The 26,412-nt window shown below is 42.6% G+C and overlaps 1 long non-coding RNA gene across 2 annotated transcripts in view; it reads right to left on the bottom strand.

Moving 5' to 3' along the window:
• The window catches only part of LOC135058015 (uncharacterized), a 178,352-nt gene that overhangs the window by 28,699 nt on the left and 123,241 nt on the right, over positions 1-26,412 (bottom strand). For both annotated transcript variants that reach the window (XR_010244532.1, XR_010244531.1), the window contains exons 3-4: positions 4,869-4,979; positions 4,142-4,303 (exon numbers count right to left, since the gene is read on the bottom strand). This is a non-coding gene — a long non-coding RNA (uncharacterized LOC135058015). The remainder of the gene's footprint in view (positions 1-4,141; positions 4,304-4,868; positions 4,980-26,412) is intronic.

Below are 26,412 nucleotides of genomic sequence, written 5' to 3'. Positions count from 1 at the left end.
GCCTCTAAATGGCCTCTTTTTCCTGCCAGTATGCGTACGGACTGTCTGACATGCCTACTTGGATGCTGTCACTCATATAATCCTCCACCATTCTTTCAATGGTGACAGAATCATATTCAGTGACAGTGGACATGTCAGTAATCGTTGGCAGGTCCTTTAGTCCGGACCAGATGTCAGCACTTGCTCCTGACTGCCCTTCATCACCGCCAGTGGGTCGGTTTGGAAATATTATCGTTTTCCTGGCAGCTACAGTGGCGGTAGAAAATGAAAGAGGAGCTGTTGGTGGGTCATGTTCCGCTTGACTTGAAAATTGTCTCACCAGCAGGTCTTTGAACATCTGCAGACTTGTGTCTGCCGGAAAGAGAGATAAAATGTAGGCTTTAAACCTAGGATCGAGCACAGTGGCCAAAATTTAGTGCTCTGATTTCAACAGATTGACCACTCGTGAATCCTGGTTAAGCAAATGAAGAGCTCTATCCACAAGTCCCACATGCCTAGCGGAATCGCTGTGTTTTATCTCCTCCTTCAATCTCTCCAGCTGCTTCTGCAAAAGCCTGATGAGGGGAATGACCTGACTTAGGCTGCCAGTGTCTGAACTGACTTCACGTGTGGCAAGTTCAAAGGGTTGGAGAACCTTGCACAACGTTGAAATCATTCTCCACTGCGCTTGATTCAGGTGCATTACCCCTCCTTTGCCTATACCGTAGGCAGATGTATAGGCTTGAATGGCCTTTTGCTGCTCCTCCATCCTCTGAAGCATATAGAGGGTTGAATTCCACCTCATTACCACCTCTTGCTTCAGCTGATGGCAGGACATGTTCAGGAGTGTTTGCTGGTGCTCCAGTCTTCAGCACGCGGTGGCTGAATGCCGAAAGTGGCCCCTGCAATTTTTCGGGCCACCAACAGCATCTCCTGCACGCCTCTGTAGTTTTTCAAAAAATTCTGCACCACTAAATTAATTGTATGTGCAAAACATGGGACGTGCAGGAATTTGCCCACATGTAATGCACGCACAATATTGGTGGCATTGTCCGATTTCACAAATCCCCAGGAGAGTCCAATTAGGGTAAGCCATACTGCGATGATGTTCCTCAGTTTCCGTAAGAGGTTGTTAACTGTGTGCCTCTTATGGAAAGCGGTGATACAAAGCGTAGCCTGCCTAGGAACGAGTTGGCATTTGCGAGATGCTGCTACTGGTGCCGTCGCTGTTGTTGCTGCGGGAGGCAATACATCTACCAGGTGGGCTTTCACAGTCATATAGTCCTTAGTCTGCCCTACACCACTTGTCCACATGTCCGTGGTTAAGTGGACAGTGGGTACAACTGCATTTTTTAGGACACTGAGGACACTTTTTCTGACGTCTGTGTACATTCTCGGTATCGCCTGCCTAGAGAAGTGGAACCTAGATGGGATTTGTACCGGGGACACACTACCTCAAGCAATTCTCTAAGTCCCTGTGAACTAACGGTGGATACGTCTAACACCAACATAGTTGTCAAAGCCTGAGTTATCCGCTTTGCAACAGGATAACTGCTGCTTCCTCGCAAAGGACTGTTGGACAGTCAATTGCTTAATGTAAGTAGTACAAGTGGTCTTCCGACTTCCCCTCTGGGATGATGATCGACTCCCAGCAGCAACAACTGCAGCGCCAGAAGCAACAGCAGCAGTAGGCATTCCACTCAAGGATCCATCGGAGGAATCCCAGTTAAGAGAGGACTCGTCAGTCTTGCCAGTGACATGGCATGCAGGACTATTGGCGTTCCTGTCTAAGGAGGAAATTGACATTGAGGGAGTTGGTGGTGTGGTTTGCAGGAGCTTGGGTACAAGAGGAAGAAGGGATTTAGTTGTCAGTGGACTGCTTCCGCTGTTACCCAAAGTTTTTGAACTTGTCAATGACTTCTGATGAATGCGCTCCAGGTGACTTATATGGGAGGATGTTCCTAGGTGGGTAATGTCCTTACCCCTACTTATTATGGCTTGACAAAGGCAACACACGGCTTGACACCTGTTGTCCACATTTCTGTTGAAATAATTCCACACTGAAGAGGTGATTTTTTTGGTATTTTGACCAGGCATATCAATGGCCTTATTCATCCCACGGACAACAACTGTCTTCCCGGGTGCCTGATGTAAACAAACCACATCACCATCAGAATCCTCCTCGTCAACTTCCTCCTCAGCGCCAGCAACACCCATATCCTCATCCTGGTGTACTTCAACAGTGATATCATCAATTAGAATATCAGGAACTGGACTGTGGGTGTTCCTTCCAGCACTTGCAGGGGGCGTGCAAATGGTGGAAGGAGGCACCTCTTCCCGTCCCGATTTAGAACGTACAATTCTTTGCTGTGCTTTTGCCAGCTTAACTCTTTTCATTTTTCTAGCGGGAGGATGAGTGCCTCCATCCTCATGTGAAGCTGAACCACTAGTCATGAGGAACAAAGGAGAGGGCCTTAGCCATTCCTTGCCACTCCGTGTCGTAAATGGTATATTGGCAAGTTTACGCTACTTCTCAGACGATTTTAATTTAGATTTTTTGGTCATTTTACTGAACTTTTGCTTTTTGGATTTTATATGCTCTCTACTATGACATTGGGCATTGGCCTTGGCAGACAACGTTGATGGCATTTCATCATCTCTGCCATGACTAGTGGCAGCAGCTTCAGCACTAGGTGGAAGTGGATCTTGATCTTTCCCTATTTTACCCTCCAAATTTTTGTTCTCTGTTTTTTAATGGTTGGAATTATATGCCAGTAATATATCTGGAATTAGACGGCAATAATGTCTGGAATTAGATACCACTAGATAGATACCAGATACCACTGTGACGGGAATGATGATGACCTATGCAAAGTGACAGGACACTACCACAGTACCCTGCAGCAGCAAGATGCAGCACAAGACACTGAGCACTGATGATACTACTGAGAACTGACTCTGAGCAGTACGATGCAGCACAAGACACTGTACTAGTATTAGTAATGTAGTATTACTGAGCACCACGATGCAGCACAAGACAATTAGCAGTGATACTGAGCACTGATGATACTACTGAGAACTGACACTGAGCAGCACGATGCAGCACAAGACACTGCACTAGTATTAGTAATGTAGTATTACTGAGCACCACGATGCAGCACAAGACAATGAGCAGTTATACTGAGCACTGATGATTCTACTGAGAACTGACACTGAGCAGCACGATGCAGCAACGCAGCACAAGACACTGTACTAGTATTAGTAATGTAGTATTACTGAGCAGCACAAGACAATGAGCAGTAATACTGAGCACTGATGATACTACTGAGAACTGACACTGAGCAGCACGATGCAGACACTGTACTAGTATTACTGAGCAGCAATAAGCACTGATACTGAGCACTGATACTGAGAACTGCTACTGAGAGAACGTAGCCACATCCTCTCTGTACTCTCTACAATGCCCGAGTGAAAATGTCGGTGACGCGCGGCTCTTTATATTGAATCCGAATCTCACGAGAATCCGACAGCGGGAAGTTGACGTTTTGCCTCATTCAGGTTTTCCGAGTCAGGCGGGAATAACCGAGCCGTGCTCGGACCCGTGTTTGCCACGTGGAGTTCGGGGGGGTTCGGTTCTCGACGAACCGAACCCGCTCATCTCTAGTTACAATATGTTCCAACATTCTTAATTTCCTTTTCTCCATTGATTGCCAATACAGTCAATGACCCATATTGTGTGTACTTTAGCACTTATATTTTTTTATGCATTTTTATAAACTGCAAATTAATATTGGTGAACTATTTTTTATTCCTTCGGATATGAATTCAGTTTGTGCTGTTATGATCACAACAGTATCGTAATCAACCTGTGGTGATTGTGTTTGGGGCTAGATGGCAGGTTGTGTTTGGTCATGGGTGGCAGACTGTGGTTGGCTTGGCGTAGGGTGCCCAGTGGTGCTGAGAGGAGGGTGATATGTGGGAGAAGGTCGATCGTGTCCACTGCCAGTAGGCACTGATCAGCCTCCATGCCAGCGCCCCCCCTCCCCCCCAAGTGGCGCATGCACCCACTTTGTGGCTGTAGAAATGTTACTAGTTTTAAAAAAAATCCTAAGCAGGGGGACTGGTTACACCTCCCTGCATTGGCCACTCCCCATCCCTTTACCTGTGCCCGGTACAGCTGTCGACACCTCTGAGTTTGCCATACTCTCACCCAATTCTGCGTGTTCCACATGAGTGTCTTTTGGGACGTTGGTAAGAACGTGCTGGTCTTCTGCCGGATCATACTGCTGAGTCTGCAGAGATGTCTGCTGCTGATGTGAAGGACCTACGGTATGGTAATTAAACAAGACATTAATTATGTTTCACCTATGATTGATGTAAATGGTTGAATGTAAAGCACAAAAGAGGCATTTTTGAAGAAAGAAAATATGAAGGCGATGTGTAGCATATGTTAAATGAATAAAACCTGCAAACAGTACAGATGTATCCTCATACACTGTGGCTTCAGTCGCACAAAACAGCCCCTCTTGGTGTACAAGGGCCCCGGAGACTTTTCCGTGCCAGGCGACTCAGACCATATGGTGTAATGATGCTAGATTTATGAGGACACATCTGTATGTTATTTTAAAACTAACGAAAGGAATGATGTAGCTTTATCATGCTGCCTTACAGTTACAAATATAAGTATAAATATGTTAGAAAAAGAGGAGTCAAAAGTGGTGTTATTTTAAAATGAAAACATTTTACATTAAAGGTCCTAAACAAGGCAGCTATGAGGAATCATGGAGCTCAGTACAAGTGGATCATGCAGTTCCCCCCACCATCACCTGGAGGGTGCACAGGTGTAGCATGGAGTGCTGAGTGGTATAACAAAGGAGAATTTTACTTACCTGCCATCCTTAGATTCCGTTTTGTGGCATTGAACATTGTTGTGCTTCTCTTCGTCCATGCCTCTTCTTATCATCATCAAACAATCATGGTTCTATAGTATGTATAAAATTCTGTAGATGAGGATTGAAAGACATAAAGAGGGGAGAAATGGAAGACAAAGGGGGAAAGGTGCGGCAGGTGAGGAAAGTGAATGATTCAGGCAGATAGAAGAAGGTTTGGGACAGATGGAATGGAGACAAATATGGAACAATGTGACAAAGAGGAACAAAGACAATGACAGGGGCCAAAGGCACACATGTGGCATGGATGAGGGACAGAAACTTTTATGTAGAGGTGAGGAGGGACATACTGTAGGTACATATGGGGAATGGAGTGTCAGACAGACACACACAGGAGGGGTAGAAGGGGCAATGGCAAACACTGATATTGGATAAGGGGCAATAGCAGACATTGGAAGAGGAGATGGGGAAAGGCACACATGGGCTTTGGAGTTGGAGGCAGAGGCACTAATGGGGAGGAAAGGATTCAGAGGCAATCATGAGGATTAGAGGGAGGCAAATGCATTCATGTAGAGTGGAGGGGGAAGTGGCATTAATAAGAAAGGAAGGATTCAGAGGCACTCATAGGGAGGTGGGGCAGAAGCACATATGGGAAGTGGAGAAGGGGTCAGAGGCACACATAGAAAGTGGAAGAGAGGTAGAGGCACACATGGGGAGGGGGGTGAGAAACACTCATGAAGGTGTGAGGCAAAACACCTGGCATATCTAGGAGTGGCATTGCAATGGCAGACAGGATGGGACTTAAAAAAACTTGGCCCCAAACAGCACATCATGCAAAGAAGAAAAAGAGGTGCAATGAGGTAGCTATATGATTAAGCTAAGCAACACAAGTGTGCGGCACAAACACCTGGCACATCTAGGAGTGGCACTGCATTGGCAGACAGGATGGCACTTTAAAAAACTAGGCCCCAAACAGCACATCATGCAAAGAAGAAACAGAGGTTCAATGAGGTAGCTGGATGACTAAGCTAAGCGACACAAGTGTGCGGCACAAACACCTGGCCCATCTAGGAGTGGCACTGCAATTTCAAACAGGGTGGCACTTAAAAAACTTGGCCCCAAACAGCACATCATGCAAAGAAGAAAAAGAGGTGTAATGAGATAGCTGGGTAACTAAGCTAAGCGACACAAGTGTGCGGCACAAAAAACATGGGACGTGCTGGAATTTGCCCAGATGTAATACACGCACAATATTGGTGGCACAGGAGAGCATACACACACACACACACACACACACACACACACACACACACACAGAAAAGCCTTTAAAATTAATTTGGATAATAATAACCCTTTTATTTGGAGCTATTATAATAATATGCAGCACAGGCGAGCGTCCCCCTAAACCACACAGGGCAAACCTTGTAAAAATTATTTGGATAATAATATAAGTAATGTATATAAGCCTTTTATTTGGAGTAAATAATATACAGCACAAGACAGCACCACTGGACTGGACTTATACGGCAGTACCCCTGGACTTATATGGCAGTACCTGTGGAGTTGTACGGCAGTGTCAGACAGGATGACACTTTAAATAAACTAGTCCCCAAACAGCACATGATGCAAAGAAAAAAAAGAGGTCCAAGATGGAATTGTCCTTGGGCCCTCCCACCCACCCTTATATTGTATAAACAGAAAATGCAACCTTTAACAAACCAATCATTTCAGTGACAGGGTTTGCCACATGACTGTAGCTGAAATGACTGGTTTGTTTGGGTCCCCACCAAAAAAGAAGCAATCAATCTCTCCTTGCACAAACTGGTTCTACAGAGGCAAGATGTCGACTTCATCCTCATCCTCCGATTCCTCACCCCTTTCAGTGTGTACATCCTCCTCCTCACAGAGTATTAATTCGTCCCCACTGGAATCCAGTGGAGGTCCCTGTGTACTTTCTGGAGGCAATTGCTGGTAAAGGTCTTCCCGGAGGAATTTCTAATTAATTTTGATGAACATCATCTTCTCCACATTTTGTGGAAATAACCTCCTACGCCAATCACTGACAAGGTTACCGGCTGCACTAAACACTCTTTCAGAGTACACATTGGAGGGTGGCAATTTCGAAAAACTAAAGCTAGATTAATCAAAGGCATCCAAATTGCCTCTTTTTCCTGCCAGTATACTGTCTGACATGCCTACTTGGATGCTCTTACTCATATTATTGTCCACCATTCTTTCAATGGTGACAGAATCATATGCAGTGACAGTAGACATGTCACTAATCGTTGGAAGGTCCTTCAGTCCAGACCAGATGTCAGCATTTGCTCTTGACTGCCCTGCATCACAGCAAGCGGGTGGGCTAGGAAATCTTATCCCTGTCCTCGCAGCCCCAGTTGCGGAAGAAAATGAAGGAGGAGCTGTTGACAGGTCACGTTCTGCTTGAGTTGACAATTTTCTCACCAACAGGTCTTTGAACCTCTGCAGACCTGTGTCTGCCGGAAAGAGAGATACAACGTAGGCTTTAAACCTAGGGTTGAGCACGGTTGCCAAAATGTAGTGCTCTGATTTCAACAGATTGACCGCCCTTGAATCCTAGCAAAGCGAATGAAGAGCTCCATCCACAAGTCCCACATACTTAGCAGAATCCCTCCATCTTAGCTCCTCCTTCAATTTCTCCAGCTACTTCTGCAAAAGCCTGATGAGGGGAATCACCTGACTCAAGCTGGCAGTGTCGGAACTGACTTCATGTGTGGCAAGTTCGAAGGGGTAAAGAACCTTGCACAAGACAGAAATCATTCTCCACTGTGCTTGATTCAGGTGCATTCCCCCTCCTTTGCCTACATCATAGGTGGATGTATAGGCTTGAATGGCCTTTTGCTGCTCCTCCATCCTCTGAAGCATATAAAGTGTTGAATTCCACCTCGTTACCTCCTCTTGCTTCAGGTGATGGCAGGGCAGTTTCAGGAGTGTTTGCTGGTGCTACAGTCTTTGGCACGTGGTGGCTGAATGTCTAAAGTGGCCCACAATATTTCGGGCCACCGACAGCATCTCCTGCATGCCCGTCATTTTAAAAACAATCCTGCGCCACCAAATTATTTGTACTGTATGTGCAAAACATGGGACGTGCTGGAATTTGTCTAGATGTAATGCATGCACAATATTGGTGGCATTGTCCAATATTACAAATCCCCAGGAGAGTCTAAGTGGGGTAAGCCATTGTGCGATGATGTCTCTCAGTTTCCGTAAGAGGTTGTCAGCGGTGTACCTCTTACGGAAAGCAGAGCTACATAGCGTAGCCTGCCTTGGAATGAGTTGGCGTTGCGAGATGCTGCTACTGGTGCCATCGCTGTTGTTGCTGTGGGAGGCAATACATCTACCCAGTGGGCTGTCACAGTCATATAGTACTTAGTCTGCCCTGTTCCACTTATCCACATGTCCGCGGTTAAGTGGACAGTGGGTACAACTGCATTTTGTAGGACACTAAGGACACTTTTTCTGACATCTCTGTACATTTTTGGTATTGCCTGCCTAGTGAAGTGGAACCTAGATGGGAGTTGGTACCAGTGAGATACTACCTCTTCAATTCTCTAAGTCCCACTGAACTAATGGCGAATACCGGACGCAAGTCCAACACCAACATAGCTGTCAAGGCCTCAGTTATCCGTTTTGCAATAGGATGACTGGGGTCATATTTCATCTTTTTCACAAAGGAATGTTGGATAGTCAATTGCTTACTTGAAGTAGTACAAGTGGTCTTACGACTTCCCTTCTGGGATGAAGATCGACTCCCAGTAGCAACAACAGCAGCGGCAGCAACAGGAACACCAGGCGTACCACTCAAGGATTATCAGGACAAATCCCGGTTAGGAGAGGACTACTCAGTCTTGCCAGCGACATGGCCTGCAGGACTACTGATGTTCCAGACTGAGGAGGAAGTTGACGTTGAGGGAGTTGGTGGTGTGGCTTGCAGGAGCTTGGGTACAAGAGGAAGAAGGGATTTAGGTGTAAATGTACTGCTTACACTCTTACCCAAAGTTTCACAACTTTACACTGACTTCTGAAGAATGTGCTGCAGGTGATGTATAAGGGAGGATGATCCTAGGTGGTTAACGTCCTTACCCCTACTTATTACAGCTTGACAGAGTGCCTTGACACCTGTTGTCCGGATTTGTGTAGAAATATTTCCACACCGAAGAGATGACTGTTTTGGTATTTTGCCCAGGCATCACAATGAGCTTATTCATCTCACGGACAATAGGTGTTTCCCCCGTTGCCTGACTTAAACAAACCTCATCACCATCAGACTCTTTATTGTGAACTTCCTCCTCAGCGCCAGAAACACCTATATCCTTATCCTGGTGTACTTCAACAGTGACATCTTCAATTTGAATTTCAGAAACTGGACTGTGGGTGCTCCTTCCAGCACTTGCAGAGGGCATGCAAATGGTGGAAGGAGCCACCTCTGCCCGTTTAGTATTGGGAAGGTCAGGCATTGCAACCGCTGACGCACTTGGACTCTCCTTGGGGATTTGTGATACCATCTTAGAATACACAGTTTTTTGCTGTGCTTTTGCCAGCTTAACTCTTTTTCTAGCAGGAGGATGAGGGCTTCCATCATCATGTGAAGCTAAACCACTAGTCATGAACATAGGCCAGGGCATTAGCCGTTACTTGCCACTCCATGTCGTAAATGGCATATTGGCAAGTTTATGTTTTTGCTCAAACCATTTCAATTTATTTTTTGGGTCTTTTTACTGAACTTTGGCTTTTTGGATTTTACATGCCCTCTACTATCACATTGGGCATTGGCCTTGGCAGATGACGTTGATGGTATTTCATCATCTATGTCATGACTAGTGGCAGCAGCTTCAGCAATAGGAGGAAGTGGTTCTTGATCTTTCCCTGTTTTATCCTCCAAATTTTTGTTCTCCATTATTTTTCTGGAGTTATATAACAATATGCGGTACAGGAGAGCATACCTCTACACTACACAGGGCAACCCTGTGAAAATTATATGGATTAAATATTAATTACCCCTTTATTTGGAGTAAATAATATACAGCGCAGGACAGCACAACTGAATTAATATGGCAGAACCACTGGACTGGAATTATACGGCAGTACCACTGGATTTATACGGCAGTACCACTGGACTGGATTTATACGGCAGTATCACTGGATTTATACACCAGTACCACTGGAATTATACAGCAGTATCACTGTAATTATACAGCAGTACCACTGGACTGGATTTATACGGCAGTATCACTGGATTTATACACCAGTACCACTGTAATTTTATAACAGTATCATGGGAATTATACAACAGTACCACTGGAATTATATGGCAGTATCACTGGAATTATACAGCAGTATCACTGGAATTATACGGCAGTACCACTGGATTTATACACCAGTACCACTGGACTGGATTTATATAGCAGGATCACTGGACTTTTATGCCAGTACCACTAGAATTATACAGCAGTATCACTGGAATTATTCAGCAGTATCACTGGAATTAAACGGCAGTACCACTGGACAGTATTTATACGACATGATCACTCGATTTATACGCCAGTATCACCAGATTTATACGGCAGTGTCACTGGATTTATACGGCAGTACCACTGGACTTATACGGCAGTACCACTGGACTGAAAAATACGGCAGTATCACTGGAATTTTACGGCAGCACCACTGAAACTATACGGCAGTACCACTGGACTTATACGGCAGTACCACTGGACTGAATTATACAGAGTTATCACTAGAATTATATGGCAGTATCACTGGAATTATATGGCACTACCACTAGACTTATACGGCAGTACCACTGGACTGAATTATATGGCAGTATCACTGGAATTATATGGCAGTACCACTGGACATATGCAGCAGTACCACTGGACTAGATTTATACGCCAGTACCACTGGAATTATATGACAGTACCACTGGACATATACGGCAGTATCACTGGAATTTTATGGCAATACCACTGGACATAAACGGCAGTATCACTGGACTGGATTTATACCCCAGTACCACTGGATTTATACGGCAGTACCACTGGACATATACAGCAGTATCACTGGAATTATATGGCAGTACCACTGGACTGGATTTATATGCCAGTACCACTGGATTTATACGGCAGTACCACTGGACATACTGTATATGGCAGCATCACTGGATTTATACGGCAGTACTGCTGGACATATATGGCAGTACCACTGGACTGGATTTAAACACCAGTACCACTGGATTTATACAGAAGTACCACTGAACTTATAAGGCAGTACCACTGGACATATACAGCAGTATCACTGGACTGGATTTATATGCCAGTACCATTGGATTTATATGGCAGTACCACTGGTCATATAATGCAGAATCACTGGAATTAAATGGCAGTACCACTGGACATATACGACAGTTTCACTGGACTGGATTTATACGCAAGTACCACTGGATTTATATGACAGTACCATTGGACATTTATGGCAGTATCACTGGAATTATATGGCAGTACCACTAAACATATACTGCAGCATCACTGGATTTATACGGCAGTACCGCTGGACATATATGGCAGTATCACTGGAATTAAATGGCAGTACCACTGGACATACTGTATACGACAGTTTCACTGGACTGGATTTATATGCAAGTACCACTGTATTTATTCGGCAGTACCACTGGACATATACGTCAGTATCACTGAAATAATATGGCAGTACCACTGGACATATACGGCAGTATCACTGAATGGATTTATACGGCAGTACCACTGATATGGCAGTATCACTGGAATTATATGACAGTACCACTGGACATATATGGCAGTATCGCTGGATTTATATGGCAGTACCGCTGGACATATATTGCAGTATCACTGGACTGGTTTTATACGCCAGTACCACTGGATTTATGCTGCAGTACCACTGGACATATATGGCAGTATCACTGGAATTATATGGCAGTACCACTGGACATATACACCTGTATCACTGGACGGGATTTATACACCAGTACCACTGGACATTTATGGCAGTTTCATTGGAATTATATGACAGTGCCACTAAACATATACGGCAGCATCGCTGGATTTAAATGGCAGTACCGCTTGAGATATATGGCAGTATCACTGGACTGGATTTATACGCAAGTACCACTGGATTTATACGGAAGTACCACTGGACATATACAACAGTATCACTGGAATTATATTTCAGTACCATTGGACATATACTGCAGTTTCACTGGACTGGATTTATATGCCAGTACCACTGGATTTATACAACAGTACCACTGGACATATACGGCAGTATCACTGGAATTTTATGGCAGTACCACTGGACATACACAGCAGTATGGCTGGATTTATACGGCAGTATTGCTTGACATATATGGCAGTATCACTGGACTGCACATATACGCCAGTACCACTGGAATTATATGGCAGTACCACTGGACTTATACAGCTGTATCACTGGATTTATATGGCAGTATCGCTGCACATATATGGCAGTATCACAGCACATATATGACAGTATCACTGGACTGGACATATACGCCAGTAACACTAGAATTATCCGGCAGTACCACTGGACATATATGACAGTATCACTAGATTAATATTACAGTACCACTGGACATATACTGCAGTATCACTGGACTGGATTTATACACCAGTACCACTGGATTTATATGGCAGTACTGCTGGACATATACGGCAGTATCACTGGAATTATATGGCAGTACCACTGGACATATACAGCAGTATCACTGGACTGGATTTATACATCAGTACCACTGGACATATACGCCAGTATCACTGCAATTATATGGCAGTACCACTGGACATATACGGCAGTATCACTGTATTTATACAGCAGTACCACTGGACATATACAGCAGTATCACTGGACTTATATTGGAGTACCACTGGACATATGCAGGAGCACATGGATACCACCACTGGACTGATGCATGACATCTGTCACAACTGAGGGCCTGAGCTGACGGAAGGCAGCCTCAGTTGTAGGGGCTGAGATGTATCGGAACCTGGAAGGTTGTATCAGACCCCTGGACATGTAAGTAACATGAAGAGAAACCGCCTGAAGGCGTGACCACGACAACTTGAGTAAAAGTCAATGATATTTATTTATGACAAACTCCATGCATCACAGTAGCAGTAAAAAGTAACATAAAAATCAGCAGAGAAATAATAATACAGTTCCTGGGTACTACAGGGTGGCAGGGGCCACAGAGCTCTGGTGGTATGAGACAGTTCTTATTATCTGCAAGTTGGAAAGTCCTTACCAGGCTCAACTGTAGCAATGAGGAAAGCCCAGGGTCGTACCAGCTGGTGTTCCAGGGAAAGCTGGACTGCTGTAGATAAAATGCTGCTGTGGGTACTGGTTAGAACCAGACAGGTGTTGGCACGGAGTGGATACTGGCTGGAACCAGTTAAATAATAAATAAAGCTTGAGAGCGATGCAATGTAGATGAAATGTAGAATTTGAGAGCGGAGAAATAATAATACCGGTGGAGAGTGGTAAACTGCAGAAAGGACACCGGCCCTTTAAGAGAAGCTGTACACTGCTGGAAGCTAAGCTGGAAGCAGGTGATGTTGTAGCTGGAAACAGGTGAGTCCAGAATGGATCGGAGAGTCAGGCTACACCGCAGATGGAATGCTGGTGCGGGTCTCTATAGCAGAAGTCTGGAGACAGGAGCTGGAACCTGGAAGACATTCACAGAAGAGAGACAAACTGGAACTAGGTTTGACAACCAAAGCACTGACGCCTTCCTTGCTCAGGCACAACCTATTTATACCTGCAGCAAGGAAGGCATTGGCTAGGCAATTATGCAAATTAATAATACTGACAACGGATTGGTAGGAATGATCAGCTGACAGAATCCAAGATGGCTGCGCCCATGCAGACACTTGGAGGGAAGTTTGGATTGTAATCCATGTGGTCTGGAAAACAGTAATGGCGGCGCCGGCCACCGGAGACAGGAGACGCCAGGCTGACAGATGCACATCCGACCACGTGGACACAGCGGAGGCCGCGGCTGACGTAATCGCCACTCTGAATGCAGAAGCTCAGGGAAGGCGGCGGAGGCCGCGGGAGACGCCATGCCAGATGTATAAGGCGTTACTGTGACTGCGTCCAGAGAGACAGGAGAGGATGCGGGAATGTGCACATCAGGATAACAGATGGGATCTGGTCCTGGAGCGCTGAGCCAGCCTTAGGAGGCATCTGATAGGTAAGAAATGGCGTTCAGATACCCGGATCGTGACAACATCACAGCACCACTGCAATGGACTGGACTTATACAGCAGCACTGGACATATGGCAGCAGAGGACACTACCACTGTGACTGGACTGATGCAGCACAAGACACTACCACTGCACTGATGCAGGACAACACAGCACCACTGCAATGGACTGGACTTATACAGCAGCACTGAACATATGGCAGCAGAGGACACCCCCACTGTGACTGGACTGATGCAGCACAATACACCACCACTGGACTGATGCAGCACAACACAGCACTTCGGGACTGGACTTATACATCAGCACTGGACATATGGCAGCAGAGGACACAACCACTGTGACTGGACAGATGCAGCACAACACAGCACCACTGCAATGGACTGGACTTATACAGCAGCACTGAACATAAGGCAGCAGAGGACACCACCACTGTGACTGGACAGATGCAGCACAAGACACTACCACTGTAATGATACAGGACACTGAGGACGGAAACATGTCCTCTCGTTACACTCTCCAATGCTGGAGTGAAAATGGCGGCGATGCACGGCTCCTTATATGGAATCCAAACCCCGCGAGAATCCGACAGCGGAATGATGACATTCTGCTTTGTTCTGGTTTCCGAGTCAGGCGGGAAAACTCGAGCATGACTCGGATCCGGGCTCAGGTAGTGAAGTTCGGGGGGGTTTGTTTCTCAGGTAACCGAACCCGCTCATCTATACAAATAACCACCCTGTGGTCAAGACTTTAGAAGCAAAACAAACTGTAAAAAAATACAAGACAAAATAGTATATGACACAGACAAAACTTTCAAGATTCACTTTTTATCACTCACCAGTTCTCAGCTCCTCTCCAAACAAAACACACTCCTGACGCCTATCCTCTCCTCTCTCTTTACTCTTGGGCGCACCACCGAGTTATTTGACTAATCTCACTAGCAGTGCATTATTACAATGTTGGTCTGAGTTATTCACCATATTATTAAATCCCCATGATTTCTGGTGACTAGAAATGTGGAAAATAAACAGAACCTGTTAAATTTTTCCTTAATGATATTGTTAAATCCATTGAATTAAATCAAACTTGAATCATTGCAGAAGAGTGAGTCTGCTATCATCACAATTACAGACCAATAGGAAATCCTCAAACACTTTGCTATTTGTAATCCATTAAGCATTACAGTAAGAACATACAGTTTTTCTTTTGCAAAATTCAACACCAGGTCTTGTTGCTTTCCCATACTGTAAGATTATATTCCTGCTGATAAAAAGAAACAAGAGACTTGTGAAAGAGTTCTTATTGACCTCTTAAATGTGTAGAAAGCACAGATTCTGTCAAAGCACAGATTCAATCAAAATTTACATTCTTGGCATCCTCGATGCTATAACCATATACAGTGAAACCTCAAAGGTAATATAAGCTTTTTAAGACCAGTTTATTTTTCAATTCTACAGTAAATTTCATTAATCCTCCTATCCTTCACTTACACTGTAGAACTGTTATAAAGAGTTTACCATAATGTTTGTCCGGAGTAAGAAATAATCAAGTATATTTTGAAATTAAAATGCAGATGCTGTACATAGATGATAAAATATGTTAAAGATTTGTACAGAAAATAGCATATATCTGTCCTAAACAAGTCAAATAAATGTAACCATAAAGTATATTTCTTAATTTTTCTAAACATTTTTATAGTAAAAATTATACTGTAAATACCTTAAATAATTCAAAACTCTCTCTCTCTCTCTCTCTCTCTCTCTCTCTATATATATATATATATATATATATATATATATACACATACATCCTGATGATGGGGTGAGACCCCCCGGAACGTTGACTAAAAGTTCTTTCACCTTTACAAGTCTGGGAGTGCCGCCTTTTTTGTTCTGCGCTCTCTCTCTCTCTATATATATATATATATATATATATATTTATTAGAGATGAGCGGGTTCGGTTCCTCGGAATCCGAACCCGCCCGAACTTCATTTTTTTTTACACGGGTCCGAGCGACTCGGATCTTCCCGCCTTGCTCGGTTAACCCGAGCGCGCCCGAACGTCATCATCCCGCTGTCGGATTCTCACGAGGCTCGGATTCTATCGCGAGACTCGGATTCTATATAAGGAGCCGCGCGTCGCCGCCATTTTCACACGTGCATTGAGATTCATAGGGAGAGGACGTGGCTGGCGTCCTCTCCGTTTATAGAGAAGAGAGTGAGACAGTAGAGAGAGACACAGTAGTAATTTTGGGGAGCATTAGGAGGAGTACTAGACTAGTTACTTGCTGAAGTGATAGATAGTGTGACTGTATTATCTGACTTGTGGGGGAGACACTGACAGTGGGGAGCAGTTAGAGTCTGAGAGCAGGACTCAGGAGTACATATAACGTACAGTGCACACTTTTGCTGCCAGAGTGCCACACTGCCATTGTGACCACACTGACCACCAGTATAATATATATTGTGATTGTCTGCTTAGGAGTACTACTTGCAAGTTGCTGATAGTGTGACCAGTGACCTGACCAACAGTTTAATAATCACCATCTGTCACTGTGTGATGACCCGGTAATCCAAAAACCCTGGTTGCCAACCTGAATTCTCTTTCATAATATTGTCTGGATATACAAATTAATGTCAGCAGTTGTTCAGGGGAAATTGCAATGGAACCCAGATTTGGAACCATTCCCCCGGTGTGAATGATGTAAATGCATTTTGAGTCCAGTGACTGACTAGCTTCCGTGTAATGAGACCTGCTATGCAGCATTTGCTGGCGTGTTACAGAAGTGGCACGGACCATGCGATGCAAACGGCAGTGTTTCTCCACGGATAACACTGTGAGCGCCTAGACCGGAACCGGAAGTGCGTTCCATAGCCGGATGGCGTGCGGTTCACGGCGGCGCCATTGAGAGAGATGGTGAGGCACGGGTGGACGGATGAGAGAGTCGTCACATGTGCGGAGTGTCAGGATATTGATGACGGGCACCTTGGCTATTTAAGCAGCAACTATGTGGCTTATTGTTGTGGAGCCCTTGAGGAAGGTGGTTATACACCGAAACAGCTGTCGGGCTTATCACTACAGGACAATGCATCCATGAGCTGACCAGATAAGTTCCTTGGTTTGAAGCTGCTATCATGTATTTATCTACAATATTTTTCGCCAACTGCTGCTATTTTGAATTTTATTGATGAACTGTTTGAATTTCTTCACTAAAATATTTTTGCATCTAATTGGTGTGCTGGTCTCTATGTGGATAGGCTGCTTTCAACAGTGTGCTTTACACAGGAGGTTTTATGTTTGCAATATGAGATTGCAGCACCTGACTTTTACAAGGAAATGAGTGCGGTTTCTTCCACTGACATTTATGTAATTACACTACGTGAAACCTGCACCTTAAGTGTTTGAATTTATTCAACATTTTTTCTTTTTTCTTTTTTTTTCTCTCAAAGAAAATCTTGGTGTTTGATACACATTTACAGCTTAAATTAATTGTTGGAGTCACTATTAAGCAACATGGATCTGGATGCAAGTGACTTGGCAGGAACAAAACGTTTTTTAGAAAAGGATATTACTAAAATCCTATTTTCCAACACAGACTCTCTGAAATTTGATGTTGATAGTCCAGCTGAGATTTATGCTGACCTACTAAAAATGAAAAAGCGACAAGTGGAGCTTGAACTTCATGGCCTTACACTTTCACAATACCACAAGGAAAAATGTATTCCTCGTGGCTTTAGGATAAAGAATCAGCCAACCATTGGCAGGAATAACAAAGATTTTTGTAAACAATGGTGCCACATTTTAAATCAGTGTAGTCTGGACTTAATGGTGCTTGTAATTCAACAGGTCAACAATGACATCCAGATCCTGGAGAAGGATATATTGAGATGTGAAACAGGGGGTTTAGAATTGTTAAAATCTGATTCAACCTCAGAATGGCTCAGTAAATTAGAGAGTAATATATCTACTTTTAGAACAGAATTGTTAACTTTTAAAAAAAATAAATATAAAAAAGTTAGGGAAGACTACAAGGAACTTAGAGTTTACCCGTGGGTGTTTCACCAGGGAAATACACGACAGTGGAAACCTAGAATGGAGGGCAGAAAAAGGTTTGATAGACCATACACGGATATTGAATCCCACACATCTGATTCTGACCAGTCTGCATCGAATAGTGATCCTTTTTTAAAGGACGGTGCACTGGCCAGAACCAGGAACAAAAAATATCAAAACGCTGCAGGAGGGGCGGGTACAAGAACAGGCATAGCAAGAGAAGCTGTGGGCAAAGGTCAAAGGAAATGACAGTTTTTAATCTCTCAGATCACACACTGACAGAGGCCGAATCTGATGTATTGGCCAAGGGTCTGTCTTTTGTACAGACCTACAGACAAAGGGCCTTTGACTGTGAAGTTGAATTACATAAATTTCACAGACAATTGAAATTAAAAAACTTTTTTGCTAAGCAAACACAGACAGACGAGCCTAAATTACCATTTCGTGGCAAGAGTACGTTTGATCCCCCATGTACTAATCCGTCAATTAACACCTTTATGAGGTTGGTCAAACAAGACACCATCCCTTTTATCAAAAAGCAAAAACGCTCCTATAATAATATCACCAAGGAGGAACAACAAGCCATTTTGAGTCTGAGAGGTAATGACTCAATTATTATTCGGGCCGCAGATAAGGGAGGAGGGGTGGTGGTTCTTAATCGTGTTGACTATATTGCAGAGGTGAACAGACAACTGGAGGATCCTGGCTGTTATAAAAAGTTATCATATGATCCTACTTTTGGATACAAAAAGGAGATAGATGCTGTTATAGCTTTAGGATTGGGTAATGGTTGGATTGATGAGAATACAGCTAGTTTTTTGACACAAGATAATCCCATTACTCCATTATTATACATCTTGCCCAAGATTCATAAATCTTTGGAAAAGCCCCCAGGGAGGCCTATCATTTCTTCAAGAGGCTCCCTTTGTCAAAGTTTATCACAGTATGTTGACTTTTTTCTCCAAGCCCTAATTCTCAATACCCCCACTGTTTTGAAGGATACAACAGATTTTTTGATCAAATTAAGATCTTTTGGAAATCCTCCACCAGGATGTCTTCTTGTCACGTGTGATATTGTAAGCTTGTACACAAATATAGGTCATACAGAGGGTATAGAGGCCATTAAGAGATCCATTGTTTCCAGTCCATACTATAAAGGTCCCGCAATTGAATTTTTTTTATTGTTGATTGATATAATTTTACACAAAAATTATTTTTTGTTTGAGAATACATTTTATTTACAATTGCGTGGAACAGCGATGGGGTCTAATATGGCCCCAGCATACGCTAATTTATTCATGCATGAATATGAAAAGATTAATTTTTTAAATAACATCAAATTTTCTTCATATATAGCGTTTTTCGCTTGTTTTATTGATGATATCTTTATGGTATGGACTTGGGATCTAATAAGCCTCAATGAGTTTGTTTCACATCTCAATAGTCTTACGGGCACCATTAAGCTCACCTGTGCAAGCAGCTCCTCCAATATAGATTTCCTTGATGTAGCAATTTCTATCCGGGAAGGAAAATTTGAGACCTCTATTTTTAAGAAAAGCACTGATAAAAACACGGTACTATTAGCAGAAAGCTTTCACCCCAAACCATTAAAAATGGGCTTGCCCTTTGCACAACTGTCACGAATTGTCAGGATAACATCTGATCCTGCTCTTTTGGATGAAGCTCTTCATAAAATGGGGTCTGATTTTGTCCAACGGGGCTATAATAGAAGTGATGTGGACGACGCGATACGAAAGTGTCTGACCCTGACTAGGGAAACGCTGTTGGCTGGTGGGAACAAGGATAAGCAAATCAACAGATTGATTTTTCCTAGCACATTTTCAATAGCTTCTCGGCATTTGAGAGACACGATATTGAAGCATTGGCATATACTAGAGTCTGATCCCATCATGAGTGACTTTTGTAAAAACAGACCATTGTTTGCATATAAACGTAGCAGGAATTTAAAAGATCAATTAACATCCTCTGATATAAGCCCGACAGCAGCTCAACAGAATTGGTTATCCCTCAAGACAGGCTCATACCAATGTGGGAGATGTGTCAATTGTAGACACTTACTAACAGGAGATTTCTTTATGCATCCAAAGACTGGCGTTAAACATCTGTTACGGCAACACATGACGTGTGACAGCAAATATGTGATCTATTTAATTATTTGCCCTTGCCAATTAATTTATATTGGTAAAACCATCCGGATGCTAAAAGAAAGGATTGGAATGCATCGTTCTTCCATCAAAAAAGCCATGTTTAAAATTGACCAGAGTACACCACCAGTGGCAAAGCATTTTTTTGAAGCTGGCCACACACTCAAGGACTTCAAATTCATGCCTTGGACCAAGTGAGACCGCTAAAGAGGGGAGGAGACCGCAATAAACTTTTACTCCAACGGGAGTGTGAACTAATATACAAATTTGATACAGTTTACCCGGGAGGCCTCAATGAGGAACTAAATTTGAATGTCTTTCTATAAGATTTAGAGGAGGACTGCTTGCATAGGAGGCTGTGATTGATTGATTCATTGATATTTTTATATTGATTTTTTTGCAAAATTATTTTTTTGTATTTTCTAGATTCTATTGGATGTGTATGCCCATTTGATTGTCCTCGTGTGTATTTGAGCTATGGATATTATGAGCGTTTAATCATAATATTTTGATCATACAATAATGATAATAATTTCTTCCTTGTGGTTACACTACTCTGTCATATCACAATATTCCCTTTGATGGTTGTTTATCAAGTGATTCCTATCTATATAATAGCCATATGGTGCCTGTCAGGCATCACTGACATCTGTCACTGTGTGATGACCCGGTAATCCAAAAACCCTGGTTGCCAACCTGAATTCTCTTTCATAATATTGTCTGGATATACAAATTAATGTCAGCAGTTGTTCAGGGGAAATTGCAATGGAACCCAGATTTGGAACCATTCCCCCGGTGTGAATGATGTAAATGCATTTTGAGTCCAGTGACTGACTAGCTTCCGTGTAATGAGACCTGCTATGCAGCATTTGCTGGCGTGTTACAGAAGTGGCACGGACCATGCGATGCAAACGGCAGTGTTTCTCCACGGATAACACTGTGAGCGCCTAGACCGGAACCGGAAGTGCGTTCCATAGCCGGATGGCGTGCGGTTCACGGCGGCGCCATTGAGAGAGATGGTGAGGCACGGGTGGACGGATGAGAGAGTCGTCACATGTGCGGAGTGTCAGGATATTGATGACGGGCACCTTGGCTATTTAAGCAGCAACTATGTGGCTTATTGTTGTGGAGCCCTTGAGGAAGGTGGTTATACACCGAAACAGCTGTCGGGCTTATCACTACAGGACAATGCATCCATGAGCTGACCAGATAAGTTCCTTGGTTTGAAGCTGCTATCATGTATTTATCTACAATATTTTTCACCAACTGCTGCTATTTTGAATTTTATTGATGAACTGTTTGAATTTCTTCACTAAAATATTTTTGCATCTAATTGGTGTGCTGGTCTCTATGTGGATAGGCTGCTTTCAACAGTGTGCTTTACACAGGAGGTTTTATATATATAATTGTATATAGTATATATATAATATTGTATACCACCTACCCGTGGTTTTTTTTTTCTTTCTTCTTTATACATACTACTATAGTAGCTTACTGTAGCAGTCTGCAGTGTCCAGTGTCCAGCAGGTCCGTCATCAGTCATTACATAATAAATATATCTACCTGTCCGGCTGCAGTACTAGTGTGATATAATATATATTGATTTCATCTCATTATCATCCAGTCTATATTAGCAGCAGACACAGTACGGTAGTCCACGGCTGTAGCTACCTCTGTGTCTTTTAGTTGTGCCTATTAAAATATGGAGAACAAAAATGTTGAGGTTCCAAAATTAGGGAAAGATCAAGATCCACTTCCACCTCGTGCTGAAGCTGCTGCCACTAGTCATGGCCGAGACGATGAAATGCCAGCAACGTCGTCTGCCAAGGCCGATGCCCAATGTCATAGTACAGAGCATGTAAAATCCAAAACACCAAATATCAGTAAAAAAAGGACTCCAAAATCTAAAATAAAATTGTCGGAGGAGAAGCGTAAACTTGCCAACATGCCATTTACCACACGGAGTGGCAAGGAACGGCTGAGGCCCTGGCCTATGTTCATGGCTAGTGGTTCAGCTTCACATGAGGATGGAAGCACTCAGCCTCTCGCTAGAAAAATGAAAAGACTCAAGCTGGCAAAAGTACCGCAAAGAACTGTGCGTTCTTCGAAATCCCAAATCCACAAGGAGAGTCCAATTGTGTCGGTTGCGATGCCTGACCTTCCCAACACTGGACGTGAAGAGCATGCGCCTTCCACCATTTGCACGCCCCCTGCAAGTGCTGGAAGGAGCACCCGCAGTCCAGTTCCTGATAGTCAGATTGAAGATGTCAGTGTTGAAGTACACCAGGATGAGGAGGATATGGGTGTTGCTGGCGCTGGGGAGGAAATTGACAAGGATGATTCTGATGGTGAGGTGGTTTGTTTAAGTCAGGCACCCGGGGAGACACCTGTTGTCCGTGGGCGGAATAGGGCCGTTGACATGCCTGGTGAAAATACCAAAAAAATCAGCTCTTCGGTGTGGAAGTATTTCACCAGAAATGCGGACAACATTTGTCAAGCCGTGTGTTGCCTTTGTCAAGCTGTAATAAGTAGGGGTAAGGACGTTAACCACCTCGGAACATCCTCTCTTATACGTCACCTGCAGCGCATTCATAATAATAAATACTCAGAGAAGCGCTACCAATGAACAGTCTAATAAATTTATTTATTAAAAAATATTTAAAACAGTCTCAATGAAATAATCCGCTTATCCTGGAATGTTCAACATACGATACACACCAAACATTCAATGATTCCAATAATCACCTTTAAAAAGAACATAACCTCTTAATTCCCAATAAATGCTGTAGCAATTAAAATGTACTAGTACTTATAGGGTTAAGCTCCATGCATGGGCTAATTAATTCACGTGGGTTCCTTAGATGCTGTTTAGGAAGTCCATCCACAGTGAAGTATTTATATGGTATTAATCAGCTTGTATATTGCAGTCTTATCCAGATCACGTAGACTTTCTATGGGTAGCTTAATTTGTGCAAATTTCCATATATGTGCAGTGATAATTTAGCCAAATCACTGATTGTGCAGTCTCATATAATGAAGCTTACCCACTTTTGAATGAAGGGAATTTCCCTTTAGTGTCTTTCCTGTAGTGGGCGCCGGCTGCCCACACCGCTGAACAGCGGCACAGCAAGGTGTCGGTATCACTGTTGAAGACTGCGCTTCACGGGGACCACTTCAGAGCGCGGCTACCTGAGACCAGAAAGCCGTTGAAGTCAGGAGCCGTTCGCTCGTGCATCCGTAGCAGGAACCGCTGAATGTACTGTGGGTGTGCTGAATGTTGAATACCCAGGATACCGGGCAGGACGTCGGGCGGAATGCTTGACGCGTTTCTCAGCCTCTAATACCGGGGCTGTTTCTTCAGAAGTACCGCCTCAATGGTTTTGGGTATTTTATACCCTGGAGCTCTCCAATTATTAAAACACATGCCTGGTGTTGTTCCACTAATTAAAACCCATATCAGGTGAATTGTACCATCAAACACTTGTTAATATTAAAACACATTTGTTTATAGGTAACTGGAACGGATTGGATTAATCTTTTTTTCTTTTCAGTAAGGACATATGTGGGGCTCCACAATTGGATATTAGAAATGTATATTTCTCTATAGAGAACACAAATGATTATAAACATATATAAAAACATATAGAATATATAATATATAAATAATATAATAATATTAATACAAATAATAATAATAGTAATAATAATAACAATAATAATGATAGGTGTCCTATAGCCATAAATTACCATGTTATTTTAATTTCTGTCAAAATAACAATTCTTAATAAAGCCATAATCTTATAATTATCATAACAAAATAAAATGAAAACTTTAAAAAATATATATAAGTACGTATAAAAGTATCAAAATAAATACAATTTCTTTAAAACTATAAGGATGTAGAGACAGTAATTCTATATAAGGATAGACATATATTATTATTATTAGCAGCATAAATTTATTTATTGGATCATAGTCTATCCCCACAAATTCCGATCACAAAATATTAATGCTGTATGTTCCTTTAATATTTCTTCCCTTGAAATTTTAGATCCAAAGATGGTGATACAGTATACTGTTCCAGCAAATCATCTGCAACTGAAGCAGTACTCTGTAAAACCACAAACCAGAATGAATGGGATCAAATGAAGAATAAAGCTATACCCAAAAATGGGGAAAAAGAGGGAGAAAGAGGAAGGAAAGAAAAGGAAGGGAGATTTATATATTATTGAGTTCTATTGTGTCATTCAGACCTAATGGGGTCATAGTTCCAAGTTTGAATATCCAGAATGCTTCTTTACGACATAACTTTGAAAATCTATCCCCTCCTCTGACAGATGGAGGAATCTGTTCGATAGCTTGTACTTTTATATCTTTGAGAATCCCCTTAGGACATATTCTAAAATGACACGGTAGACTGTGTGTTCTATTCCCATTAATTAGAAATCTTCTATGTTCCAAAAACCGAACATTTAATGTTCTGGTGGTGCGGCCAACATATTGTAAGCCGCACCCACAAGAAATGACATAAATGACATAACTAGACTGACAGTTAAAGAAAGAACCTAACTCAAACGTTTCTTTATTGCTAAATGATGTGATGGTATTACATCTGTGTGCTGCATATTCACATGTGAGACACCTGGATTTCCCACACCTAAAAAACCCTTTTGGTTTTGGGGCTACATCTAACCAGTTACTTACAGCTGGATCCCTATTATGATCTATTTTCAACATACTGGGGGCTAATTTCTGTTTGAGACTATCAGCTTTTCTGAAAACTACTTTCCTAGAATCCTGTAGATCATTCTTTAGATACTTATCAAGCTTCAATAAACTGTAATTTTTGTTTATAATACGTTTAATATCCATGGCTGATGAATTATATTTGGTTATAAAGGTGAGGGGGCATTTAGAGTTAGTGTCCCTTTGTTGTGTAAAATTTGCAGTCTTATTCTTTTTAGAGACTAACAGCTCTTCCCTATTCATGGCACTGACTTCTATGAGGGTTTTATCTAAAAGATCTTTCGGGTACCCCTGTTTCAAAAAAGATGTTATCATTTTGTCTATCTGTGTAGCAAAGTCAATGTCATTAGAACAATTCCTGCGAACACGCATGAATTGGCCTTTAGGTATATTTGCCTTCCAACTACTGTGGTGGCAACTGTCAAAATGAAGGTACTTGTTGCAATCAACTTCCTTAGTAAATGTAGCAGTGTGAAGCTGATTATTAACCACTTTTAACGTTATATCCAAAAAATTAAGAGTGGAATCACTAACGTTATGTGTGAATTTTAAATTAAAATCGTTGTCATTCAAATTGTTAACCAAATCCGTGACTGTGTTGAAATCCCCATCCCAAATTATACATAAATCATCGATAAAGCGCCCAAAGAAGACCAAGTTCGCTCCATATCCGCCACCCCAGATGTGGCGCTCTTCGAAGCGCCCCATATAGAGGTTGGCGAAGCTTGGAGCGAACTTGGTCCCCATGGCGGTCCCCAGTGACTGTAAAAAAAATTGTGATTCAAACAATAAATAATTGTGAGATAAAATAAACTGAATTGATGATAATAAAAGGTTACGCAATGACTCTGATATAGTGGGATCTCTCTGTAAATAATATTGTGCTGCCAATATCCCCTTGTCATGTGGGATATTGGTATATAGTGCTTCTACGTCACATACTACGATTTTATAAGTATCTTTCCAGACAAAGTCATTAACTTTGTTCAAAAAATCTGAAGAGTCTCTTAAATATGATCGAAGAGACGTTACATAACCTTGTAAATGTGCATCAACAAAAGAAGATAAATTAGTGGTAAGTGACCCCACACCAGAAATAATAGGTCGACCAGGTGGTAAAGAAATGTGCTTATGAATTTTCGGCAAATGATAGTAAATGGGTGTGATCGGGTGCACAGAAAATAAAAAGTGCCAAGTGTCCTTAGAAATCGTACCATCCATAAGTGCTTTATCAAGAAGGATTTTGAGTTCTTTCTGGTAGACAAAGGTGGGGTCTAATGCTAATTTCTTATAAA

The sequence above is a fragment of the Pseudophryne corroboree genome, chromosome 3 (assembly GCF_028390025.1).
Source record: "Pseudophryne corroboree isolate aPseCor3 chromosome 3, aPseCor3.hap2, whole genome shotgun sequence".
NCBI classification, from domain to species: domain Eukaryota; kingdom Metazoa; phylum Chordata; class Amphibia; order Anura; family Myobatrachidae; genus Pseudophryne; species Pseudophryne corroboree.
This window is presented reverse-complemented; position numbering and strand designations above follow the sequence as displayed.